General features: G+C 32.3%; 1 non-coding gene across 1 annotated transcript; it reads right to left on the bottom strand.

Moving 5' to 3' along the window:
- Positions 1-6,610: 6,610 nt before the first annotated feature.
- Positions 6,611-6,719, bottom strand: LOC111755893 (U6 spliceosomal RNA). Its single transcript, XR_002790430.2, has one exon. It is a non-coding gene; the product is annotated as a U6 spliceosomal RNA (small nuclear RNA).
- Positions 6,720-25,094: the final 18,375 nt, after the last annotated feature.

Below are 25,094 nucleotides of genomic sequence, written 5' to 3'. Positions count from 1 at the left end.
GTAATGAAGCACCAAGTCCTAGAAATAACACAAAATAGTTTGTTAATAGTCTAGACTTACTGTTTTAATTTATATTAGATTTTATACACTTCTACAACTATGCTCAACAAAGTTTGAACAGAACATTTCCTGGCTTTAGGCATAAACCCTGAGTTCAATGGTAACAGTATTAGAATTACGGGCCTTATACAAAGCTGAGAAATATACAACTAATTAATTTTCTTTCACTATAATTTTGGATGAACAGTTTAATTCCCTCCATTTCTCTACTCAATTTCTAGTTTGAAAACAAAGCATAAATGTTCAATTCAACTTATTAACTGCTAGGCTTGCTTCAAGTTCTCTGGATCCCACCGTCTCTACTGTGACACTGAGGGTAATTCACATTCTCTCACCCTGTGTTTCAGGAAACAAAATGTGAATCAGATGCAAATGAAGAGGCACACATTTCATTTCTTTCTCATTTATTAAATTCAATAAGAATATAGACAGTGTTAGTTCACTTTTTACTGCTGGAATTATCTGTTACCACTTTATAAAACGCTATTTACATTAGTTTTCTTGTGAATATTTATATTTCAAAGCATTTTACATGTAGATTAAATTTTTGAGCTCACTATAGTTATTTTTCTGTGACAATGATATTAGAACACTATAAATACTACATTTAAAAAATGATGTTTCTTTCAGTAAGGTGAGTTACCAAAAGTGCATAAGGTTTTCTTCATTTCACTTCATAATAATATGACTCAAACAAGATTCACAGGCTTTTAATGAAAAATATTACTATTGATTAATACATGGACACAGAATGCACTGGCTGCCATTTCATAGTTCTGGTCCTATTTATGATGGCATAAACTCTCTGCCATAGCATTTATATGAAAAGGCATAATTACATTCTTGTTGATGGAATTAGTTCACAACAGAAATTCTTCTTAAAATAATTTAATTATATGAAATTATTTCATATTTTCCTATTGCATAATACTACATGCATGTTTTATATTTTTTTAAAATTTGAATATCATTAGTCTTCTGTAATTTTATACTTTTCTTTTATGCCTCATTGACTACCAGTCTGGGATCATTTTATTCACTTTCAAGATTTTCAGTGAATATCTTTTCTATTTTATAAAAAATATTGAAAACATTTTATAAGAGTTCTTTAAAAAGTAAACTATATAAAAATGTATACAATGACAGTTAATGATGCTAAAGTTAAAATAAAAGTAGCTTTCATTTTCTGGATAATGTGATTTTTTTATAATTTATCTTTCTGCAGCTTTTCTCATTCCCATGCCATCACAATATAATTCATTTGTATAAATTCACCTAGAAAAAAGCACATTTCATAATGTAATAAGTCAGTTCCAGTAAATAACCTGATATTAACATATGAAGAAATTAAATATTGTTTAATATTTGATTAGCAAAAAACAATTGCATGAAGGCAGGTTCCAGCTATCTCTAATCAGGCTGTCTACATTTGGAAGGTAAAAGGAAAAATAGTAACACATTTATCCAATCAACAAGCTCAGTCAAACATAATTTTAAGTCAAATAAAAATATAATGAGGTAAAAACAAATATCAAGTTAGTTTTAATGTTTGATTCCTTATATTTACATTTAAAATATAGATAAAAGTTTATAATATGTATTTTAAATATAGTTTATATAATATATATATAAATAAAATGTACAAGTAATTTACTAATTGTTTACAGCAAGTGTGTGCATGTGTGCATTTGTATGTATGTATTTCCATCCTTGCTTGAGGTAAAGGCTGAAATATGACCGGGAAGTAAATCAGAATGAATGAGAGAATCAAACCCAACTTAATTTAAAACAAGAAAAGCACAGCTTGTGGTTAAGATAGGAGTGATAGGGACAAATTATAATTTCTAGTTGAAGGAATTTGGTGGTAACTACACATTTTGCACACTGGAAAATTTGAGGTCTTTCAGTGAGCTGACCATGTGATGTATGCTTCATTAAAATTGTTGGAAAAAATAATTAACAACCTTGAATGTGATGAGTAATCATTGAATGTTGTCTGTTGATGGTGAACCTCATCTGGGGAATGTGAGTCAGGGTCTTTTGCTCTGAGAAGGTTCTCAAAGCATGGTCTCCACTGCCGCAAGAACTGTCATTGCCGACAGAGAATAAATCCTGTGTTCTCATACTAGTAACATTGAGGATGCTATCTATTTTCAGATGACATTCCAGAAAATAAAAATTTGTGCTTGTAGACTATCTACTTAATTTTCTAGTAACATGATGATGTAGTGTTTTCATTTTACAGATACTCTTCTGAAATTTGTTGTTTGTTTTGGCTATATTTTTATCTAATTTTACTGACAGGATTGCAGTGGACTCATAAAGTAAGCTGGGATGATTTTATTCATTTTGTATTCCTACAGAAGTTTACATATGGCTTTTATTCATGTTTAACATGTGATGTGGTTTACATGAGTCAATGAAGAACTGATTGTTTTGCTGAAAGTTATATATGAATTAAATGCTTAAAGAAATATCAAAGTCTTTATTTGTTCTTCCTCCATGGAAATTGTGTTTACATGACTTTTACATCAATTTTCATTTAATTTTGGCTTTCAGATATGAATTATATTATTTTCCACAATGTGACTAACTATTAGTGTAGCATTTGTGACATATGAAACAGAGAATCTTCTTTTTTGATAGTTTTTTGTTTTTTCTTAAACATTTTGTTAGCATTTTTAAACAAAAACATAGTTTGTTCTACACTTTCAGCTGTCTTCTACTTCTGTAAATTCATTCTGATTTTTGCATTTCTCTTTTTTTAATTCTTAACAGTTTACTCATTCCTAACATCTTTTAATAATATGCTTTGGTGTTACCATTACCTGGATACATCTTTAATATTATATATTCTTGATTAACTGATCTTTACCTTAATGGAATACTCAAATACTTTTAGAACAATATCATCATTTAAGAATAGAAATACAGCTTTCTTCCTTTTAATATTTCTCAGGGGACATACTTTTTTTTAATTTTCTACCTATTTGTGTCTTTATACTGACAGTGTTTCTTGTAAGAGGCATACTGCTAAGGCTTGCTTTCAATCCAATTTGTCAATGTTTAGCATTTAATCTACTTACATGAAATGTGAATTATTAATACTGAATTAAATCTAATATATTTTATTTATTTTTTACTTTTCTCATCTTTTCATCTGTTCATACCTTAAATATTGAAATGGATAAAATTAAATTATTTTTATGTCCTTTTATGCCCTTCTAATTCCATTTTGTGTATTAGGTGGTTGTACGTGTTTGTGTGCACTCGTAGCTTGCCTTTGCATTAGATATCATATTTATGTTAACTTTATTTTAATTTTGAAATACAAGGTTTCAAAATACTTAATAAAACAATTTGTGCTTAAAAATGATTGCAACATGTTTTTCCTTATCTCATTATTCTATTTTTATGTATGATATAAATTCCTTTTTAATGACTGAATATCTTCTCTTGCATATATGTCATTATATCACTATTTTGAGACCAATTAGGTTAAATGAGACTTTGATAGTGCATTCAAAATTCAACATGATTAGAGTCCTTGTGAGAAGCTGAAAATACAACTACAATGTATATTCCAAGAGAAATGGCCAGGTCAGGGCACAGAAAAGATGCCCATGCACAAGCTGAGGAAAAACCATCACGAGAACCTGAATCTGTCAACAACTTCATCTTGTACCTCTAGTATCCAGAACTATGGGAAATGCTTTCTAATTTATGTCGCCCATCCTGGTTCAGCAGCCGTACAAAACCAGTGAGAAATCTGATACAAAACCAGAGAATGTGCTGCCATGCTCGATCTCCTGGAAGGTTTTTGTCTTAGTTACTTTTAACTCATTGCTGAGACAAAATACCTGAAGCCCAAGTTGGGAAAGGAAAGATTTATTTCTTACAGTTTTTGGAGGTTTCAGTCCACACTCAGTTGGCTCCAAGGCAGGTGGGCATGGCTGGGTCACAGTTCATGGTGGCTGCAATCAACAAGCAAGAACTGCCAAGAGCAAGACACACCTTCTTCCTGCCATTACATCACATCCTGGCTCCAATCCTATGTGGGTAGAGCACTGACACCATCAATCCAAGAACTAGGCAATGAACCAATCACAAATGCACAATGCAAATTCATGAGGCCTGGGGGCCACTGACATAAACCAAGAACATTTTTGTGTGATTCACCCATCTTATCTACTTTACTTTGTACAATAGGACCTCTTGTTCTTCCTGAAAGTCAAACTGTCCATGAACGTTATACGTCCTGAACTCATTCAGCACATCAAGGCAACCAATAAAAAAAAGACACTCAAAACTGCCTGAGAAGTGGCCAGAATGATGGCATACAAGTTGACCAATGGATGAACAGATAAAGAAGACAGTCTACCTAGGCACAAGGGAGAGCTACTCTGCAATAATGGAAGATGAACTTCAGTCCTTTTAAGACAAAGGGATGAGCCTTGACACCATACTATTAAGTTAAATACTGTATAGTTTGATATTGCTGACTAATTAATATATGAACAGATCTTGACATAGAGAACAAAATTGAGTGCATTGTATGGTTTGGGTTCAACAGTGGTAAAAAATTATTTTTAGTTTTTCAATTATATCCAAAATATATAGATCGATCTATCTATCTAAAGTGTGTATACAAGTATGTGTATATATATGTGTGTGTGTGTGTTGTGTGTGTGTGTGTGTGTATATATATATATACATATATATTGATGAATGTGTGAATATATGTATATATAGGTATATATATTATATATATATATATATATATATATATATATATATATATATGTGTGTGTGTGTGTGTGTGTGTGTGTGTGTGTGTGTGTGTTTGAGCATACTATACTTATATATATTTACCTGAAATGTTACTCATTTCATTATTCTCATTGCATTGATTTAATATTTTCTAATATTCTCCAACAATTAGCAAATATTTTTACTCTTGTTGTCAGTATTGATATAGCATAGTAAATTTTAACTTTCTGTTTTGCTTAGGTCCTCCATATTTTGGAAATGTAGTGTTTATTGTTTTATCACTTCAAGATTTGTTATATACTTTTTCTTTATTGCATTTATTTTGAATGTTACCATGCATTGCATACAAAAAAAGAGAAAAAAATGCAGTCAGTAGTCTTTGTGCCTGGAAGTGGGCATATCACTCATGCTTCTGTGGGCATATTGATGAGTGTAAGCTGTATGCAGTGCACGATACATTTGTAAATATCTTTAGCAATGGCCTGCTGCTGCCTTTTATTAGTGCGAGGCCTGAGATGCTGTAGACGCTATGCCTGTGTGTTCTTACTCTGCCTGCAGCTTTCAAAGGCCCAGGAAGACTTTGCAAACAATATGCTCATCCCTGTGCTTTGCTGTTCACCCAGAAGTAAGCACTGGTTGTTCCTGAAAGTTATCTAATGAGCAGACTATATTTTAGTTCCTTGCTTCCCGCTCAGCAAGATATAGAGCTTGTTACTTTAAGTCCAAGACTTGGGTGTTCTCAGTATTTCTGCTCCTCCATGTCAAGTATTCTTTTTATCTCCTCCAGTCCAAGACTGAGAACACAGTTTTCCTATAATTTCTCTGATTATGCTGTATGTTTGCTGCATATCCCAGCAAATTAGAGATAGTTAGGATTTACTGCTCAGTCTCAGCATCAGATGGCTGACAGAAACGGATTTTAAATCTCAGCTGGACACCCCATTTGTTCTTCTCATTGGTTCTAGCTTGCAGAGATTCTTAGGAGGCCAGCCACTTTTCATCCTCTCCTTGTTAATTTGGTCTTTACTGCTCAGATTGCAAGACATTGGTCATTTGTGTTTCTCCCTTAAGGTCAGAAAATTTCTTCCACGAAGGTTTGAAGTGTTTGGACCCAGTGATGATCCAGGACTTTTTCCAATAGAAGATAATGCTTGGCTTTCACAACATCAAATGGAGTATTTAGTGCTTTGTGGCTAGTTTTTCTGCCTATTGTTAAGTGCAGTCAACCATTAACTTGTAGACAAACTACAAGTGTCTGGTGAGAAGGGGCATTGGATTCGAATCTTTTTCCTTATCTTCCTAGTTTGGTAGCCATGTGTTTTGTGTAGTTGGTGTTTCTACCCTGTTCCAATAATGACAGTGGGTGTTTTTCCTGTGGGAATAGTTAACAAGTAGATTAATTTTCTTGTGTTTATCTTTTGGGAATTATAAGCAAGGGAATTCCTATGCTTGCCTCACAATATCCTCTCTTATAGTTCATTAAATGTCAAACTAATTTTACCCATTTAATTTTACAGTTTTTTTTTTTACAGTTGTTACTTTTATTTTGCTTTAATTGGTCTTAGTTTGAACAATATGAATCTCATTTCTTCTTGGAAAATCCACTTACTTGATGGAAATTTTGTCACCGTGCATCCTTGTGATTTTCATATTCTACTAATGATCATATATGTTCTGATTTTAAACGTGATAGTACAGTTTTCTTTCTGAATTTACAACTTATGCAAAAAGGTAAGGAAATCTCACGTTTAAATTTTAAGTTCTAATTTTAAAAAAAAGTAAGATTTTAGTGTGCAAAATTTGCCTAGTTACACGTCATCTTTGTGCAGGGACCAGCTAATCATCTCTGTATATTCCAGTGTTAGTGGATGTGCTGCCAAAGCAAGCGCTGAAATTTGGCTACTTTATAACTTTACCAATGGTACTGTACTTTTCTGCCTAAAATTTTTGTCCTCATTCTGTGTAATAAAAATACAGATATTTAAGTTAATTATTATATTAACTAAAAATGTGATAAATTCGAAATATGTTGCTTGCATATATGAAATAGATAATTATATAAATCTGGTTATAAAATTATCAAAGATAAAATAAAGAGAAGGAAAAACAATCTAAATTATGAATCAAGCATTTCATATTAGCAGGTACAAATAAACACAGTCTGCTCCTATTTGCTGTATATAGTATGATGCTTGTTTGAGTCATTTAGTTGTTAATATCAGTGAAATTAAATGGAGATGTAGCAATCCAGCTATATTAGTATTATTTAGATATATAGGCGTGAAATATATCTATTTTCCCAAAATAGGTGATGTTGTATCTTGAAAACCTCATGCAAATTTTACGTCATTCAATAAAAGGTATTTCAATCTATCATCAATTATCTTCAACACGGATGTATGGCATTATTTATTGATATCTTGATTTCTTTAAGAAAGTCATAATGCTTGTAAAGTTTGGCTTGAAGTGAAACGTTAGGGGTAAGATTATAAGTGAGTGGATTCATCAAGGATATGTCGGAGACCAGCTCTACATCTGTTCAAGGTTGACAGATGGAAGTTTTCCTACTGATCCATTTCATTTTAATGCAAAGTCTGCAGAAATTATTAAAATTATTAATATTAATTGTGATAATGAAATGAGTGAAATGGTAAGTGAGACAGTTTTTCCAGATATATACACAGGTGATAATTACAGTATTGTTGGATTTCTACTATATCAGTGGCAGCCATTGTCTCCCTAGATTCTTCTTTTCCACACTTTGTGTCTTCTCTTAAAGAGAGAAACTTTCATATTATCTCTCCTGGAACCTCAAGCTAATTTCAGCTATTATGTGGAGGGCTTGCCTTTTTGTGCACTGTTATTTTTACTGTGGTATGATGAGCTAATTTTCAGATAGTTTTAACCAATTTTTCATATCCTATAGTGTTTCCTTTTTATTAAATTACATATTTGGAATGTGTGGATCATTGAATTTGTATTTAAAGTAGAGAAGAAGATTAATTCAGCAGTAAGAAAGAAAATGTACAAAGACACTGAAGAAGAGTGTGGGGTTTTGTTCACTTTGAGGAGACAAAATGATTGACAAAATACATAATAAACAGATAGCTCCGAAAATCTTTATTACTTTACAATATTCCCAAAGTAGTTCTTTTAGCTATCATAAGTAAAATGACAATCTTTTCAGCTACAGGTTTATTTTAAATAATAATAGCTTGTAGGTGTTCTTTCAAGGAGAACTAATAATTTTGTTTTCATTTCTTAGTTATATTGAAGTAATGACACATTACTCATGGGTTCTAAAGGGACACATGTATTTTTGAATTCACGTTCAGTAGTCATAAATTTAGATTGTTTCCCATAGCACTACTCAGAAATGTTCAAGACTTTTATTTGGTTATTTTCAATAGTAAAATAATTATTGCATTTATAATCTAAATCCAGAAGAGCATGCAATCTTCATTAGGACAAATGGCACATTTATGAAAAGCAGACACATCATTGTGATTGTGGGAAAACAAAGAAAACCCAAAGCCAGGATATTCTTAGAAAAGATGGTAATAATGTTTTCTTTTTTCCATAGGGGGGAAAATAGTATTCCTAGGCATGCTAAAGCCTGTTTCACATGATTTTCTGTTCAGTGACTACAATCACACATATATCATCAACCCTAAAAGGGAAACACAATACAATTTCGACATCTAAAATCATATATCTACATTAATTCTTCAGTTTCTGAGTGCTTCCTGAGCAATTCAGTATGCAAACAGAAGCTTTCTACAAAATTTTGCTTTCTTTTGTGAACTCCTCCTAAAGTGACAGACACGGTCATGGCCACTTTCTGAAGCAATGTGGTATAACTGCATTGTTTTATCCTGATTTTGCACTGTTTCTATGTTATTTCTTTACTGAATATTTGCTATATGGCATTAATTTCATTAGAAACCTCTTATTTTGGATTTAACCTTCTAAAGTGCTTTTTCATCACAGACAACTATAGATTAATACCATGCCACACAATGATACTGCTAAGATATTTGAGAGAGAGAGAGAGAGAGAGAGAGACAGAGAGACAGAGAGACAGAGAGACAGAGAGAGACAGAGACAGAGACAGACAGAGACAGAGACAGAGACAGAGAAAGAGACAAAGAGTCAGAGACTGAAAGAAAGAAAGAGCATTTTTCATTGTATTACTCTCTAAAATTATTCCATGTTATGATTCACTATTGTTGTTTTCTTACCTAATTTATAAACCAATCTTAAAATGCCTTTGTGTAGCAGCATATGTGCAATCTGTTCCCATGTATGGTTGCAGGTATCCACTGGGACTTCCCGAATGTACTTCCTTTCAGGCAAGAAGTAGGAGTGTGCTGTTGCTTTTGGCTACGGTTTGTTCATCCATATTATTTAAAAATGTTCCATTGCATGACTACATACTACATCATGACTAAACCAACTGTTCTATTGTGAGATGGACATTTGGGGAGTTAACCTATTATAAGCACTGCCATTCTGAAAGACACTGTGACAGTGTGAGCGTGGAAACACAGAGGAAGGGGGCGCACACCAGTGACATGCTCAGTCGTAAGAAGAAGCATAATTTGGTGGGCGATGCCCTCCACCATCAGAAAATGATTCTGTCAGTCCACATTTCAGGCAACAGGAAACAGCTTACCTGTCCATCAACAAATAGGTGGTGAAGAAAACATCGTTTTCATACACAATGGAGTCCTACTCTGCGGTAAAAAAGGATAAACTTTAGTGATTTATAGGAAAAAGAATGCATCTTGAGATCATAATGGTACATAAAATAAATCAGACACACAAGCTTAAACATTGCATGGTTTCTTTATGCGAGAAACACAAATATATTAAATAGCATGATAAAAGATACATAATAAAATATACAATAGAAAATAGATCTTTCTCAAAGAGTGCTAATAAAAATCAAAGTTCGTAAAATGTGTCAAACTTTAACATAACTAAGATATATACTTAGTACATATCCTTTACACACATTTAATTCTGTTATTTTCATCTACTCCATTTATGAAATCATGTTTTAATTTATATCTGGTACTACATTACTAATGACTTAGAGCATGTATGTACATATTTTGTGATTATATTACATTTGTTCAGAACTCACATGAATCTTTTTTTAATGAATTTTTGAGACAGGATCTCAATACGTATGTAGGTCAGGCCAGCCTTGAACTCCTTGTGTAGTAGTCCAGGTACACCTTGACCTTGCAGTGATCTTCCTGCCTTCCAAGTTCTGGGACACAGGCATGTACCACCATGTCTGGCAAGAACTTCCTTGAATCTCTCTCTAATATTTTAATTTGAGTACCTAGTCAGTTGGTAAATATGCCTTACACATTCTAAGCATTTGTTTCTATGCCTATGTATATATGAATATACATGCATATATATGTCTATACATATATATGCATATATGCTGTATAGATTTTATTAACATGTTTAGAACACAATTTCTTTACTTGTGCATTCATTAAATCATGAAGTTTGAGGGAGATGTAAGATACAAATAGTTGCAAATTTTTAGTTCCCTTGAAGACCTTGAAATTCTCTTTTGACCTGAATATAAAACATTAACTGAAGTTCATCAAGAAGAAATATCAAATGGAGAAACATTTTATAAGAGCAAGAACAAAAAATTTCTCTGCTTGTAACCATAAATTGTTCCTTTATATTTTCAACTTATTCTTTAAAACTCACTTTAAACTATTCTTTATAGCTATTTTTATGAAAGTTTATGTTTTTTCTTGGAATGTTCTATTAACCAGGCTTCATTCTTTTAATAATTGTATTTTATATTTATTCTTATATTGGCCTTCCAGCTTTCCGGAATACACTTTAACACTATCTAATATGCATGCATACATTATTCTTTTTCCACTGACTACAATATAAACCAAACCCAGTCATAAGCTCCAGAAGCTATTCATTGATCCTGTATTTCATTGATGCATGTGGACAAATGATGGTCAACGTCTAACACCCAGCTGAAATGAATTACCGTGGTTCTGGGTGTCGAAGGCCCACCTAAGAATTGTTGCCAATGGAATAAAAGAAGGACAGGAGGGGAAAATGGTGTGGTGTTAGTTCTCCTGGAGAAGCATGTCATGCTGGTTTTTCTGGTATGAACTCAGCTGTTCTCATTGTTGCAGAATCTCGGGACCATGATGTCACTGAGAATGGCTGTGGTTTTACTCTGGGGGAAGCTCTGATCCTTACCTTGAGCATCACTTCCTGGCTCCAGTGAATATCCCTCAGCCTGCTGACACAGATCTTTCATCCCATTGGTGCAGACTTTCTAATCTCCACCACAGGTCTCTGGGCTTTCCAAGTGCAGATCCTTGAAGCAAGCTTTCATGGGGCATTGTGATGGGCCCTTTGCCTGCAGTTGGATTTCTGCAGGACATTGCCATGGAATCTAGACCTTTACTGGATTCTTTGGGTCTCTAGTGAGTGGACAGATCTCCTGCACACTTTTAAATGTCATTGCTTGGATGCATATTATAAAAATAATCTTATAAATTATGTGTCCTCTGTTAAATTGTTTCCCTTGCAAAGAGTTCCTGTTGACAGGAACTGTTCCTTTTCCATGTTTCTCTTCCACTCAGTCTATCAAGTCAAACTTTTGCAACTTCAGTATTTTGCTACCCAGCCCACACGATTATGTGTATGTACCTTGGCAACATCTGTTTAGTGCTAACAGGTACAGCTTCTGCAGATGTGAGTGTCTTTATGTTAGTAACTCACCACACATTCTTCCGTGGTCGAGTTAGCATGGAGACAGAGCCAGAAACAATCCATTTCAGGCTTATTAAAGTTAAAACCCAGTAAACTGGCATATCTGGAACAAGATAATGATAACAAAGGATTCCCCATTAAAGCTATACTTACCTGTCTGTTCACACCCACAGTTTATTAAACAAGTACTATATTTTATTTCAATAAATGTTTACCACACATGTTTGAATGCCAGCTTGTTATTATCCATTCCTACTTTAGCTTTTTTGAAAACATGTATAGGAAATCATTAAAACAGGAAAATGTTTAGTCATAAGATAATAGAGTTTTCATTCAGTTGTTGTCTGTAATTAACTGTTCATTCAGAAAAATGTATTTACTTTCCATTTTACACAGATCATTTGAAATAAATTAGGAATGAAATTAGGGACTACATTGAGATTTTAATTCAGTGATGATATTTAGAAAATGAAATCAAACATCTGTGTAATTATGCTATGTTGCTATGTCAGGACCCACACCTTTAATATCAAATATCAGTCTTAATAAGACACCAGGGAATTAAAAATATCTTACACTCATTTCTCTCTGATTATCATTGCTATTTATTTTGAAAAATGGTGTGCTTTAATTTCATTTTACATCTCAGATGCAGTGAAAATCTAGTAATTTATTCCAAAGAAATCTTTTTATATGAAATTTCAGCTAAAGGTATTTTGGAATAGTTTTATCTCCCTAATTATATTTTTCATGCAAATCAAAATCTACTTTGAGTTTTTCAATTCAGTTGTAAAGAATATTACACACAATATATTTGTTTCATGTCATTTTTTTCATTTGACTCACTCTTTTTGTCCTAAAAAAATTATGTGCCATGAAACAGTTACTTAACAAATATTGTTTTGATGACCCTTGTAGTGTATCTTGTATAGTTCCATAGTTTTGAACACAATATCTAACTTCAAAATTTGGGGAACTTTCTGTAAAGTATCAATCATAAATTGTAGATTATACAATATCCCTATAAGGTTTAAATGAGATAATGAACATAAACCATATAGATTATTCATAGTAAGTATTCTTGGTAAATATCACCTTAGATCTTATCAAACTATTTTTGCATCTTTTTAATGAAGAGTTCTAAGCCGCATAAAGATTTACTGTAGTTCATTTTGGCTGTTTAATGTGTCAAATCTACCTTGGAAAGAAAAAGGCTTCCTAGCCTACCGAATGTTACTAAGAACCTAATATTACTTGAAGTGATTTTATATTTAAATTTTATCAATTTAAATATTATCAAGTATTATAAGTATTTTAAATATATGTCAATAGTTTCTTAGAGCTAATAAAAATAGCATAAAATAGATGAATTAAAATAATAAATTTATCCTATAACAGTTCAGAGTGTAAAGTCTTTGGTGCGTTCTGAAGGTCACATGTCCCATGTGTATCTCTCGCTGCTGGTGGCTGTCTCTAGTTATCTGCCTCAGTGGCTGTGGCTGCATCCTTCCAGTCTCCCTGCGTGTGTGTGAGCACATAAACTTCTCTCTGTCTCTGTGTCCCGTATACCATTTTCTAAGAATGTCTGTCTTTGAGTAGGGCCCACACTGTACTGGTATAGCTGTTCCTAACAAGCCTACATGCACAAAACTGTTTCACCAATAAGGTTACAGTTAGATAACAGAAGATAAGACTAGAATTTAACTTTTTTCAAACAGGCAAAGTCGCAAGAAGGTGTATGATGCCACATTTTACAAATGTAATTTACTTATTTGAAAGATATGCTATATCCTAGAATGTGTATTGTTTAGTTGTTTAGTTTAGTTTAGTTTAGTTTAGTTTAGTTTAGTTTAGTTTAGTTTAGTTTGAGATAGTTTCTCACTGTGCAGCTTATGCTGGCCTCAAATTGATAGGTATCCTAGGCTGCCCTCAAACTTACAATCATCCTGCCTCAGAGTACTGAGTGCTGAGATTACAGAAAAAAAATATTTTGAAATAGTTTTATATCATCATTTCTAATTAATTATTGCATTAAAATTAATAAATTGCAAGAACTATCTTTGAGTGGAAAGTACAGGCCATTTTCCTGCACAAATTGTTGACAAACTGAATTTGTTATTTATTTTCAGTACTTCTTGAGGCTGCTGAAGTGGCTAATTGACTGCACAGTCTCAAGAATTAATAATCAAATATGTATTATTTACATTCTAATGGCAAGTAAATTCATTATTAATTCAATACACATTTCCTTTTTGATTTTTTAGATAGAATAAACATTATCTCCTATTAGCATTAAAAGTGTTGGGAAAAATTATTAAATACTTTGGAGACATTAGAAAAAAGTAAAAATCAGAGTAAATCATGCATATATTTAAAAACTAATAGAAGCAACATAAATTTCTGTCAATGCATTAAGTTGGTTTTAATTCAGTAATAGGTCCTGCTGTCTATTTAAGATCATGATCAGAGATTCAGCTTGGGAGATAATAGCGTGGAGGAAAAGAAGGAATTTTCCATTGAACTAAATGATTCCAGTGAATCAGTGAGACATAAATCATTCAAATCATTTTAATCATTCTGATACATATGAGAAGAAAATAAAACTATGGCTGTAGAAATACCCATAAAATTAATGACAAATAAGAAATACATAATTCATTAAAGAACATGTAAAGTTAAAAGTTCATTGTTTACACGTGATAGACTGTAATACATTATTTTGTATTAGATACTTTCAGGCTCTCAAGGATCATCCTTTATTTTATAATAATTTTAATTCCTTGATCTCCTAAGACTTTTTTAACTCAAATTTCCCTCCCGCTCTTCCCTCCTTCCTTCCTTTCAGCCTTTCTTCTTTCCTTCCTTCTATACTCTCTTCTATCCTTATTTCATACTATACACTAATATTATTTTCAATCTCATCAAATTCGGTACAATCAGGAATGTCAAGCTTTGTCATTTTATTGAATTTTAACGATTTCTCATTATGGTTTTGTGCTCCATGTTCCTGGTTAAAATTATGTAGAGCATCTTTCCATGTGCTTTTTAGCAATGTTCTCATGATCTTGGTGAAGTGCTCATTGGCATCTGTTGTTTAGTTTAGTGAGTTGTATATGTAATGTTCATCTGTAAGAATTCTTTATATAAGGTGAAATAAATTCCTTTATAAGGTATGTATTGCAGAATTTTTTCCTTAATAATCTTGTTCATTTTAAAGAATGAATTATTTTGGAATGATCAGTTTAGTATTTTTACTAAGTTATTAATGGGACAAACCTTTCATTTTTTCTTTTTAAGTGATATTTTTATGTCACATTTAAGAAGCATTTGCCTAAAACATGTTTACATTTTCTAATAATTGTGTCTAGAAAGTTATTTTAATTTTAATTTAAATTCCACATTTAGATTTGTCTTATCTCTCAAACTAGTTCCTACCCAAGTGCAAAGTAGCAGTTTTGTTTATCTTCTTAGTGGATGTTTAAGAGCAATACTGAATCCATGTAAAAGTTACACAGGAGGCACACGGCTTTCCTCTATAACAGATTTACATTTTTAATGAGAATTTTCTGAAAAATATTTTTCTCATTTTTATTATTTTTCAATGATTTCCATTTCATAGAGCTAAATATCTCTATATATTTGTGTATGTTCACACTAATCTGTATACTTCAGCTCTATAATTATTGAAGGGATATCATTTAAACTTAAATTATATTCATCACAACATTTTCTCCCGAACTGTGCTTTTAATATGTTTTATACTATCTTGTAATATCTCATTTACACTTTTTGTAGCTATTGCATCAAATCATATATAATCACACTTTTTGCAGAGAAGCTCTACTACATGTGAAATATGGAAAGGTGACAGAAACGTACAAGGTAGTTTGTTAGAGATCAGGATGTGGATCCAGATGTGGGGAGATAGACGAGCCCAAATATGTCAAAACTAAGTCCATCATTCTTATTGCAAAGAGGTCCTAGTAAATTACTACAAAGAGTGTTTTAAATGTGCTTGGTTTCTTGTACTACTTAGGATGTTTCACAAAATATTGGATAAAATAATATCTTTCATTGTCTATTTCTAAATTTAATACAAACAACTGAAACTCCATCCGATCGAACTTGCAAATTATCATTCTTTTCAAAATCATTTAGCTTTTCAATTATGCATTTCTTTGTATTTAATATGAGAGAAATACGGACCAAATAGTTTTAGTTTTACTCTAACTAGAGTAAAATTAAAACTTGGGGTGCTTTGCTCTGTGTTTTCATGAGTGATGAGATCATTCCTATGCCTTGTATAAGTTTCAAAATGTTTAAATCTAAATATCTTGGTGTCTACATGGTCTGCTGTTTGTTTCTTTTCTGTGTTTTGTCCAGTTTTTCTTGCACTTTTCTTTTTTTTATGGTCTCAAATTTTTAATTTTCATCTTATTTTACCTTCTGTTGTTTCAGATGCTTATTTTTGTTACGCAGTTTTAAAGTTGGCTTTTAGTTTTAAATATATTTATTTAACATTACAATTTATCTTCAACTAGTATTATACCACTTCATTTACAATGTATTAACAATTTGGACTTTCTAACACATATTATAGTTTACACACAAATTTTCCACAATATTAATTTGTTAATCTTTAGAATATCAACTACAAAAACGAGAGGAAAAATATTAATTTGTACACCTGTAGATAACTTACCTCTTCTGTATTATGTATGTTTTTTTTTCATTTGTGTTAGTTTTATTTTACATGTACGGTTTATTTTTAGATTTTTAAAATACTTTTTATTTTCAAAAAAGCAAAACATAAAAAAGGATTAAAAATAATACAGAATTTTTAAAAAAGAGTGAGAAATTGATATCAATTAATATATTGCGTATTATTATCTTAGAAATAGTTGTTCAGGTTACACAATGTAGGCAACAGAAATGATCAAACAATCAAACAATGACAGCACAAACTGGTTTTTTTGCTGAATTAACATACTACCATTAGTTTAGTTATCTATCTTGCACACATATGCATATATACAATTATAGGTGCACACCTGCATACACATGACATTTTCTTTTCTTCCATTTCTCCTTTCCCCTATCCCAGCTATTCTTTTTTTGCCAGGAATTAAACTCATGACGTTGTGCTTACCAGGCAAGCACTTCAGCCACTGAGCTAAATCCCCAGCTCTCAGTTATTCTTTATTTTTAGCACTTTCCTTCCTTTCCTTGTTATAATATCTAATGTACATTTTGGATATTGTTACTGTTTCAGGTTTTTATTGTTATTTTTTACACTAGGGAAACAATACAAATGTAAATCTAATTCATTTCACTTATGAGTATGGCCTCAACTTGCCTTCATTTACCTATAAAAGTCTTAAGGTGATCTTTTCTGTAGCTGAGTAATATTCCATTGTACAAAGTACTACATCATTTTTAGCCATTCTGCAGTTGATGGACATTTTGATAGTTTCCAACATTTAGCTATTTCAAATCGTGATGCTAGAAACAAGGGTGCACATGTATCACTGTGACATGACATTTTCAATTTTTCTGGGAAAATACCCAGAAGTGGAATACCTGGATTGAATGGGACTTCCAATCCTAGTTTTTGGAGGAATCTCTGTACTGATCTCCACAGTGACAGAACTAGTCTACATTCCCACCAACAGTGGAGAAGTGTTCCTTTTTCCCCAATTAAAATAGATTCATCGAGGATAATTCTAATATTTTTTTCTGATACTATTTTAGTTCTCATTTAGTTTTGAAATATATTTTCCTTGTATTAGGCTTCTAGTGGTCTCCCAACAGGTTAATGTTATTTTATTTTTACCTGGGATTTATAGATTTCTAACAAGAAGATGTTTTGCTTATTTTTTTCTTCTATACCTTTGATTTCTCTTGATCTGGTTGCTTTTAAAATATGATCACTAAGTCATTTGATTAATATATGTTTTATAACTTCTGAGTATCTATTATAATTTGATACATTTATTTTCTTAGGTATTTAAAACTAAAAAATATAAAAATTCTAGCTAGTATAATAATTTTCTTATGAAATTATAGCATGTATTTACATATATTTTTAACACTGTTCCTTAATTCACTAAAGATTTGTTTCTTTCTTCTGTTTCCCTTTGAATAGTGTCCATGGCTATGATTTCATCAGTAATTTCATTGGTGCTCTGTCAGATTTTGACCAACCCTTCAAGTACACTTTCTAACTTATACATTGCACTTTTCATCTTCGATAACTTCATTTGAGGCACTCATGTACATTTTTAATCTCTTCCTTCATTAACACATTTTCCTCAACATCAGTTAAGCATAATGAGCCTATGTACAACTTAAACATAATTTTTGTCCTTGTAACTATTTTAGCTTTCTCAAGGGTCTTAAAAAGCTTTGTAACTGAATATTTGTTAATTTTATTCTTTGATTGTGAAACACGTCACACGTCTTAAAGCCTGTGTGTTACATAGCTTGCAGCATCTCAGTCACTGCTCCTCCCCTGCTCCTGTGTCCCTCCTTCCCTCTCCATGGCCTGATCTCTTCCCACATCCACAATGTCGTGCTCTCTGTTTACTGCTTCTCTACTTGGTAAATAAGTAAACTAGAAACGCAAGTAATCTGTAAGCATCTTAATTTTGAAAGGCTAACTGAGGAAGATAATAAGGGAAAGAATGGAGGAAAGTCAAGAGGAAACGATAAAAATGTGTACTATGCATCTGGCAAATTGTACAATTACGATGCACTAATAGATTTATAATTTGAGTAAACACACTAAGTAATCTCTTTCCAAAATGCAGGATTTTGTTCCTTTTTCTGTAACTTACTGTACTTCTTACAGTTTCTATATCTCTCTGTACTTCATGTTAAAAATGAAATACCTTTTATTACTAAATATATTTTAATAACTATGAAATTATTAAAACATGAAATTTTTAATTTATTTGATAAAACAAATCTGCTTTTGTTTTCATATAATGCCTACAAGTATGAATATTTAATTCCAGAATATATTTTGTGCTTGATGTTTATAACAAGTAACATGCAAATGTATTCATTTTTGAGTAATAATATAAAGCAGGGCAATATATAAATATGATAACTTACTCGGAGTTAAGCCTATTATGTATCCTGTATTTTCTATTTAAAAGTTAATTCGTATTTAATTTGCACTACTTTTCCTGTCATAATTACTTCATGTTTTTTTTTCCTCCTAAAAATTTACTTTTCAATAACTGCACTCTTTTCACTTTTTCTTCAAAAGAGGAGTGACTCAGGAGCCTGGAGAAATGCAACAATCATTACCAATTACGTTTATAATGAAAATTTCAGTTCAGAATATATGTTTGCATATGTGTATTTACTGAAATATTTGCACAAACATTTAATTAATGTAATTATTCTGATCATAAAATAGTAAATGCCAATAGGAAATGTGTTAATATTTTATTCACATATTGAAAATATATGGTAATTTCTATATTCACCTAGATTTTGTGTACATGGTGTTACACGCCTACCTATACTTCTAGATACTTGGAAGACTAAGAGAAAGGAATGGTAAGTTTAAACCAGTGTGCACAGTACACCAGGAGCCTAACTAAAAAGTAATTTTAAAAAATAAAATAGGCTGGGTATATAGCTCAGTGGCACAAGTGTCTGCCTTGCAAGCATGGGGTCATGAGTTTAATTCCTGATACAAAAACCATATCTAAAATATACTAAAAAGAAAAAGTGATATCTTTCAGCCTTAAAAAAGAATGAAATGTTTGCTGAGTTTTTAGCTAGAGGTAGACTATGTAGTTTAGGTGCAGTGAGATTCTGGTTTATTCCTGTGCAGAGAGAGAGAGAGAGAGAGAGAGAGAGAGAGAGAGAGAGAGAGAGAGAGAGGAATAAAAAGGGAGGGAGGGAGGGAGAGAGTGTGGGAAGAGACTTATCCCTCAGTATTTGGCATTTCCCTTTAACGGATATTATACTACATGAAATAAATCAAGCATTGACAAAAAAGGACACAACTTACTTCAGTAGAGAAGCTAAAATATTCATCGCAAACATGTGAGTAACTAGGTCAACTAGTCATTATAAATCTGGTTACTACCATGGGGGAGCTATATAGGGAATAGGGAATCATTGATGTGAAATCATGATGGCCAGTGGGCCCAGGCATGGAGTAGGTGAGAAAAGAACTTCTAAGTGTGTGTTGAACACTAGACAAACCTATGGTTGAGAACATTCTAAATTACCCAGTGCACAAAATTCAGATTGTCATGTATGCAAAGAAACAACATATGTGAGTTGATAGACATGTTCATTTACCATTGGATAATGGTGAATTGCACCAATGTTTTAAATCTCATATATACCCCATAAATACATATTTACTATGTGTGAATTAGACATAGAAGTATATTTTAAAGTAATGTAAGGACAAATCATAAACATTATGTATTGTGTGATTCTCTTTATGTTAAATGTACTCAATAGCAAAAGGAAAATGCCTACAGACTTCTAAGGTGACGTGCGCATTAGGACAGAATATCTAGCTGATTTGAGATCTTCCCAGTGAACTGGTGAGCCACACTCTCTGGTGTATCTCTGTGAGTTACGAAGATTTGACTTTAGCTTTAAGGCCTGGTGCTGTCCCTCTTCCTCTTTTGTTCTATTCCCCTGCTCCACCTCCAAGGCACCATGCAACAGGCATCTTACTGTGTCATTCGCTTATGCTGAATTACCTTGATCTGAGTCCTCCAAGTGTGTGAGCTGAACTGAATTTCTCAGCAACAGGAAAGTTGACTAATCTAAAGAATACATCCTTGCTAGTTTATCCCTTGCGGGATACATTGGGTGAATTGAGGAGTAAAAGCAATGGGTGTCAGAGAAAGCATATATTCTAAAATCAATTTATCATGTCTGTACAATGCAGTGAATGTATTATAAGTCATTAAATGGTTAATAGATTAAATTATGGTATATAAAGGAACTCTATAAAGCCAGTTTTTTGAAGCAGAATAAGTGGAGGATGCCTATCATCACCATTTCATTCAGTACTCACTAGAGATTCTGGATGACCAAGTCATAAGTAAAACAAATTAGGAAGGATAATTAGAAGAGAAACACCATATTAAATAGTAAATTTGGGGCTCACAGCCCATAGTTAAATACTGACATGCCTAGTAAAATCTAGTATATCTTCTTTTAGAGGCACTAATTACATTGAAAAAGCTACCCTAATGAATTTTCATAATTTTCTCCCAATGACTATTTCCCCAAATACTATAAACAATAATGGCTAGGAAATCAAAACCTGCGCTTTGGATGACAGAATTTAATCCTCACCATTTGTATTCCTATCTTTTAATCTTCACATTTCTTTAAATGTCCATTTTTTCCTAATGCATAGTGTATGCCTTACATACTGAGAAACTTTAAGGAACAGGGCTCTCTATCTGGCCATGTTAACAATATCCTACCTGACACATGAGGCGGTAGATATTTGGTGGTGTGGAACTGTGTAAAAATCTGAACCACTTCTACTTATTCTGAATCACTTGTACATTTCTCAAATATTATAATTTTAACTGATATTTTAAAAATACTACTAGGTTTAAAAATCAATAACATTTCTAAAACTCATATTCAATTTTTCAACTGAAAGTTACCTTTCCCCAACTGTCTTTTTATTGCAAGGATATTTAAAAGAGTACATTCTATCAAAGAAATGAAGTGTTTTCTTTGTAATGAATATTGTAAAAAATCATGAGTTATAAGTAGATATCGATTCATCAAAGTTACCATCAAAATTTATTGACTACACTATGCACATTTATCCAGGAAAGCTGAGAAATCATTAATCTTCATATTCATTGGAAATTAAATCCATAACAGTCATTAGATACTACTAGTTACTTTTTACCAAATATAAGAAGCCTTTATGCTTCCATTGTATAAATCACTTTGATATCTTAAGGTTTTGAATCTTTAATTCCATACTATCTGGAGCTATTTAGATAAACTAAATAATTAGTTATTTAATACCTTGAGGCAATAAAAGACAAGTAGACATTTGAAGGCTTGAGAGGTGACCTAGTGCAGAAAGGCAGCTAGTTTCCTAGTGCATCTTTCACACAAACATTGGTCACTTTCCAAATGGTGGCTCATCCATGCCTCTTCATCTCCCAAATTACTGAGGTCTTCATCCTATTTCTTTGAAGGTTGGATTTCATCATATAGATCTTGTTGGACCTAATAATTTGGTCTGTAGCACAATCCTAAACTTCAGTTTCACTTGGAATTAAGTTTTGATAAGAATGTGCTTATTGTATTCATTACAAATTTTCATTGAATGCTTACTCCATGTAATAGAATGAGATGACCAGCAATCTAATATTCACCTCTTCTTTATGATCTTGAGCATATTCACTCAGCAAGAAGATAATAGCAACTGACTGATTTTTTTTTTGCCATCAATAAACTGAGAAAAATATTTCAAAAATACAAAGCTAAAGGAAAGAGAGTCCTTGTTTTAACAATTTCCTGGGGATTTATAAGAAATAAGTATACATGATCTAATATAGTAAAATGTAGACTGCAAATACCTTTTGAAAATAATTTAAACATTAGGAAACTAAAATCAGTGAACTATATGATGAAGGTATTAGTCATCTTTTCTTTTTCTGAACAAATTACTCAGCACCATTTAAAGAAGAAAAGGTTTAGTTTTGTTTATGGTTCCAGTGAGTTAAATTTTGTGGCTCTGACACAGGAGCATTGTGCTGGAGGTGCACGGTGAAACAAAACTTCTCATTTCAAGGTCACCATAGCGGGGGAAAAGCATGATAAAGGAAAGAATGAAGGGCCGTCTGCAGTACACAAGGTGTCACCTGCACAACCCACACAGATTTACCAAGACATATACTACACCAGTCTCCTGTATGGTTTGAGCCAATGAAGTTGGAACAATCAAACCATCACAATGAAATAGTATTTAAAATCTTATTCATATTTGAGTAGAATTTCAAAAGATGCAAATAAACTGGGGTTGTGGGAAATCTGTAGAGAAAAGCAGAGGAAATGTATGGAAAACACACATTGGAAACCAGTAATGTCTTATGGACAAGAAATAATGTTGTATTCAATACTGCTAAAATGTAGAAAAATAGCAATGTATATGGCTACAAAGGTAACTGGGTGCCATACGGTAGAAGAATTCAATTGGTAGAAATTGAACAATTTAATAAAATATTTTATGTTTGTACTGTGTAATTCTGAATGCTACATCCTCTCTTGGTAACTCATACCTCATATTAAAAGTAACACCATCTCTTGATATGTCTTGTCTAGAAGATAGTTATAAATGATATCATTGCATGAATATACTTAAAACTGTCATTAGGCTGTTTTCAGAATATACAATATTTGAGAAAATAATGCAAACTCTATCTTGTCTGCATCAAAGATGAATTTCTTGAAGAGAAATAAAATTTCAGAATTATACAAATGAAAGAAGGACACAGAGGAGCTGGAGATTTAGCTCAGTGGCATAAGCACCTGCCTTGCAAGCAGGCAGTCATGAGTTCGATCCCCAGTACCAATAAAAAGGAAAAAGACAAAAAAAAAAAAAAAAAAAAGAAGGACACAGAGTCCCTAAGGTAGGTAAGAATTGTGCATTTTATGGAAAGCCTCATTCCAGATGCGTCAGAGATACACCGTTTTGATCCTGGTCTAAAAGAAATCAGGAAAATAAACCAATCTTAGTTATTTTAGTATGTTTTAAATTGTTTGATCTTTTTGTCTCAAATGTAATGATTTATTATTTAGGTGAAATAGTAATAGGAAATTTATTATTATCAGTGTTTAATATTCAAATTTGCCCCAGCCTATCCCATGAACAACTGATAATTAGGACAATAGAGTGGGACAGAAACAAAGTAAATTAATGTTTATGTAGGTAAGCTGAGAAACAATGGCCACTTGATTTAAGTAATTATATAGAGCTAGCGAGGCACTGATTCATAAAATGTCTAATGTTTTAAATTGACGTTTCTTTTTAGATAGTAGAAACCAGATAGTCTAAATTATCTGTGGTTACTCATCTTCACTGAGTGATCACTCTGCGGTGTTTGAATGAATGACGATTCTAATCCATTGTGATGGAAAATCCAGATTAAATTGGCAAGTAAAAATCCTCTAAGGGAGGATGATCATAAACTCAGATTTACCTGTGAGCAAGTTCTTTGGAGATAGACATAAGAACAAAGATACAGACTTCAAATTCAGAAGAGTGACTCTGGAAGGAGTAGAGAAGTTTGTGGATGACGTCTACAGCTGCTGTTACTGAAGCTTAAGCAATGAAATGGCTGCTCTAGAGGATGATAGATAAGGAAAAAAATGAACCCCAGTTTTGACCAAGTAGTACAATAAATCCCGAACAGATCCAGAAAAAGATAAATCAACATATTAAAAAGAAAGCCAAAAGTATGATGTCATTCAACCATTTCAATAAAGTCAATAAGGTCAGAAGATGCTGAGGTTTTAAGTAAGAGAATATTGACCACTGGCTTTTCAAAGAAGAAATCAATGAAAATGTTAGAAATTCTATTTCAGAGAAGCAGTGAGGTAGAAAAGTGATTGTTCCGGGTTATGGAAAGAGATACAAGTGCGGAAATGGAGCCAATGATTTTAGGCATCTATTTCAAGTAGTGCTTTATACATGGAAGAGACAGGACTATGATCCAAGAAGCACACAGCAGGAACGGAGGGTTGTTAAGAATGAGATTACTGAATGTAGACAATGAAAAACACTGCTGAAGACAAAGCATTCCATTCTATTGGGATACTGTAAAATTCATCAATTTTTTCCAACGAAAAACAAGAGACGTATTTTGCAGCTAAAACCATCAAGGGTAGTGGCGGCTTGTAGCCAATTCCTAATCAAAAGAAAAAATATATATAAGGGCTGATGCAATCATGTGTACATGTAGGATATTAGACCACGTGGTATTGGTGGTAGATATACAGAAATAGAAAATAAGAAAATGAGAGTGACATTTTGAAGAAAAAAAAATAAAATTGACTAAAACTGGAGACTGACTTTGTCTTGAAATTACAGATATGAATATGAAGCAAATGTCAAATTAATAATCATTAGCTTTTGAATGTAGATAATGGTATGATTTTTAAGAGAAATTGGTTATTTAAACATTTTTTAAAGCAGCAGAAAATCAGATTTCACATCCACTTCACCAAATCGCTTATACTGAATTCATTCATAAATGTGCTTTACAAACCCACTGGACATTTTCTCAAATTCATTTTCCTCAGACTGTTATATGCTGCAGGTTGTCATGGGCTTCTCTTTTCATCTGGCCTTAGGAAATCACACACTTGTGATTCTACTCAAAATGTCTCCATCCTTTACTGATTTCTTGACAAAATATTAGATAGAATCAGTGTGTTTCCAGAATATCACCATTTTC

The sequence above is a fragment of the Cavia porcellus genome, unplaced genomic scaffold, assembly GCF_034190915.1.
Source record: "Cavia porcellus strain 051 isolate PalLab524CR breed Dunkin Hartley unplaced genomic scaffold, mCavPor4.1 scaffold_11, whole genome shotgun sequence".
NCBI classification, from domain to species: Eukaryota; Metazoa; Chordata; class Mammalia; order Rodentia; family Caviidae; genus Cavia; species Cavia porcellus.
Note: the sequence above shows the minus strand (reverse complement) of the source record. Positions and strands in the feature narration are given on the sequence as shown.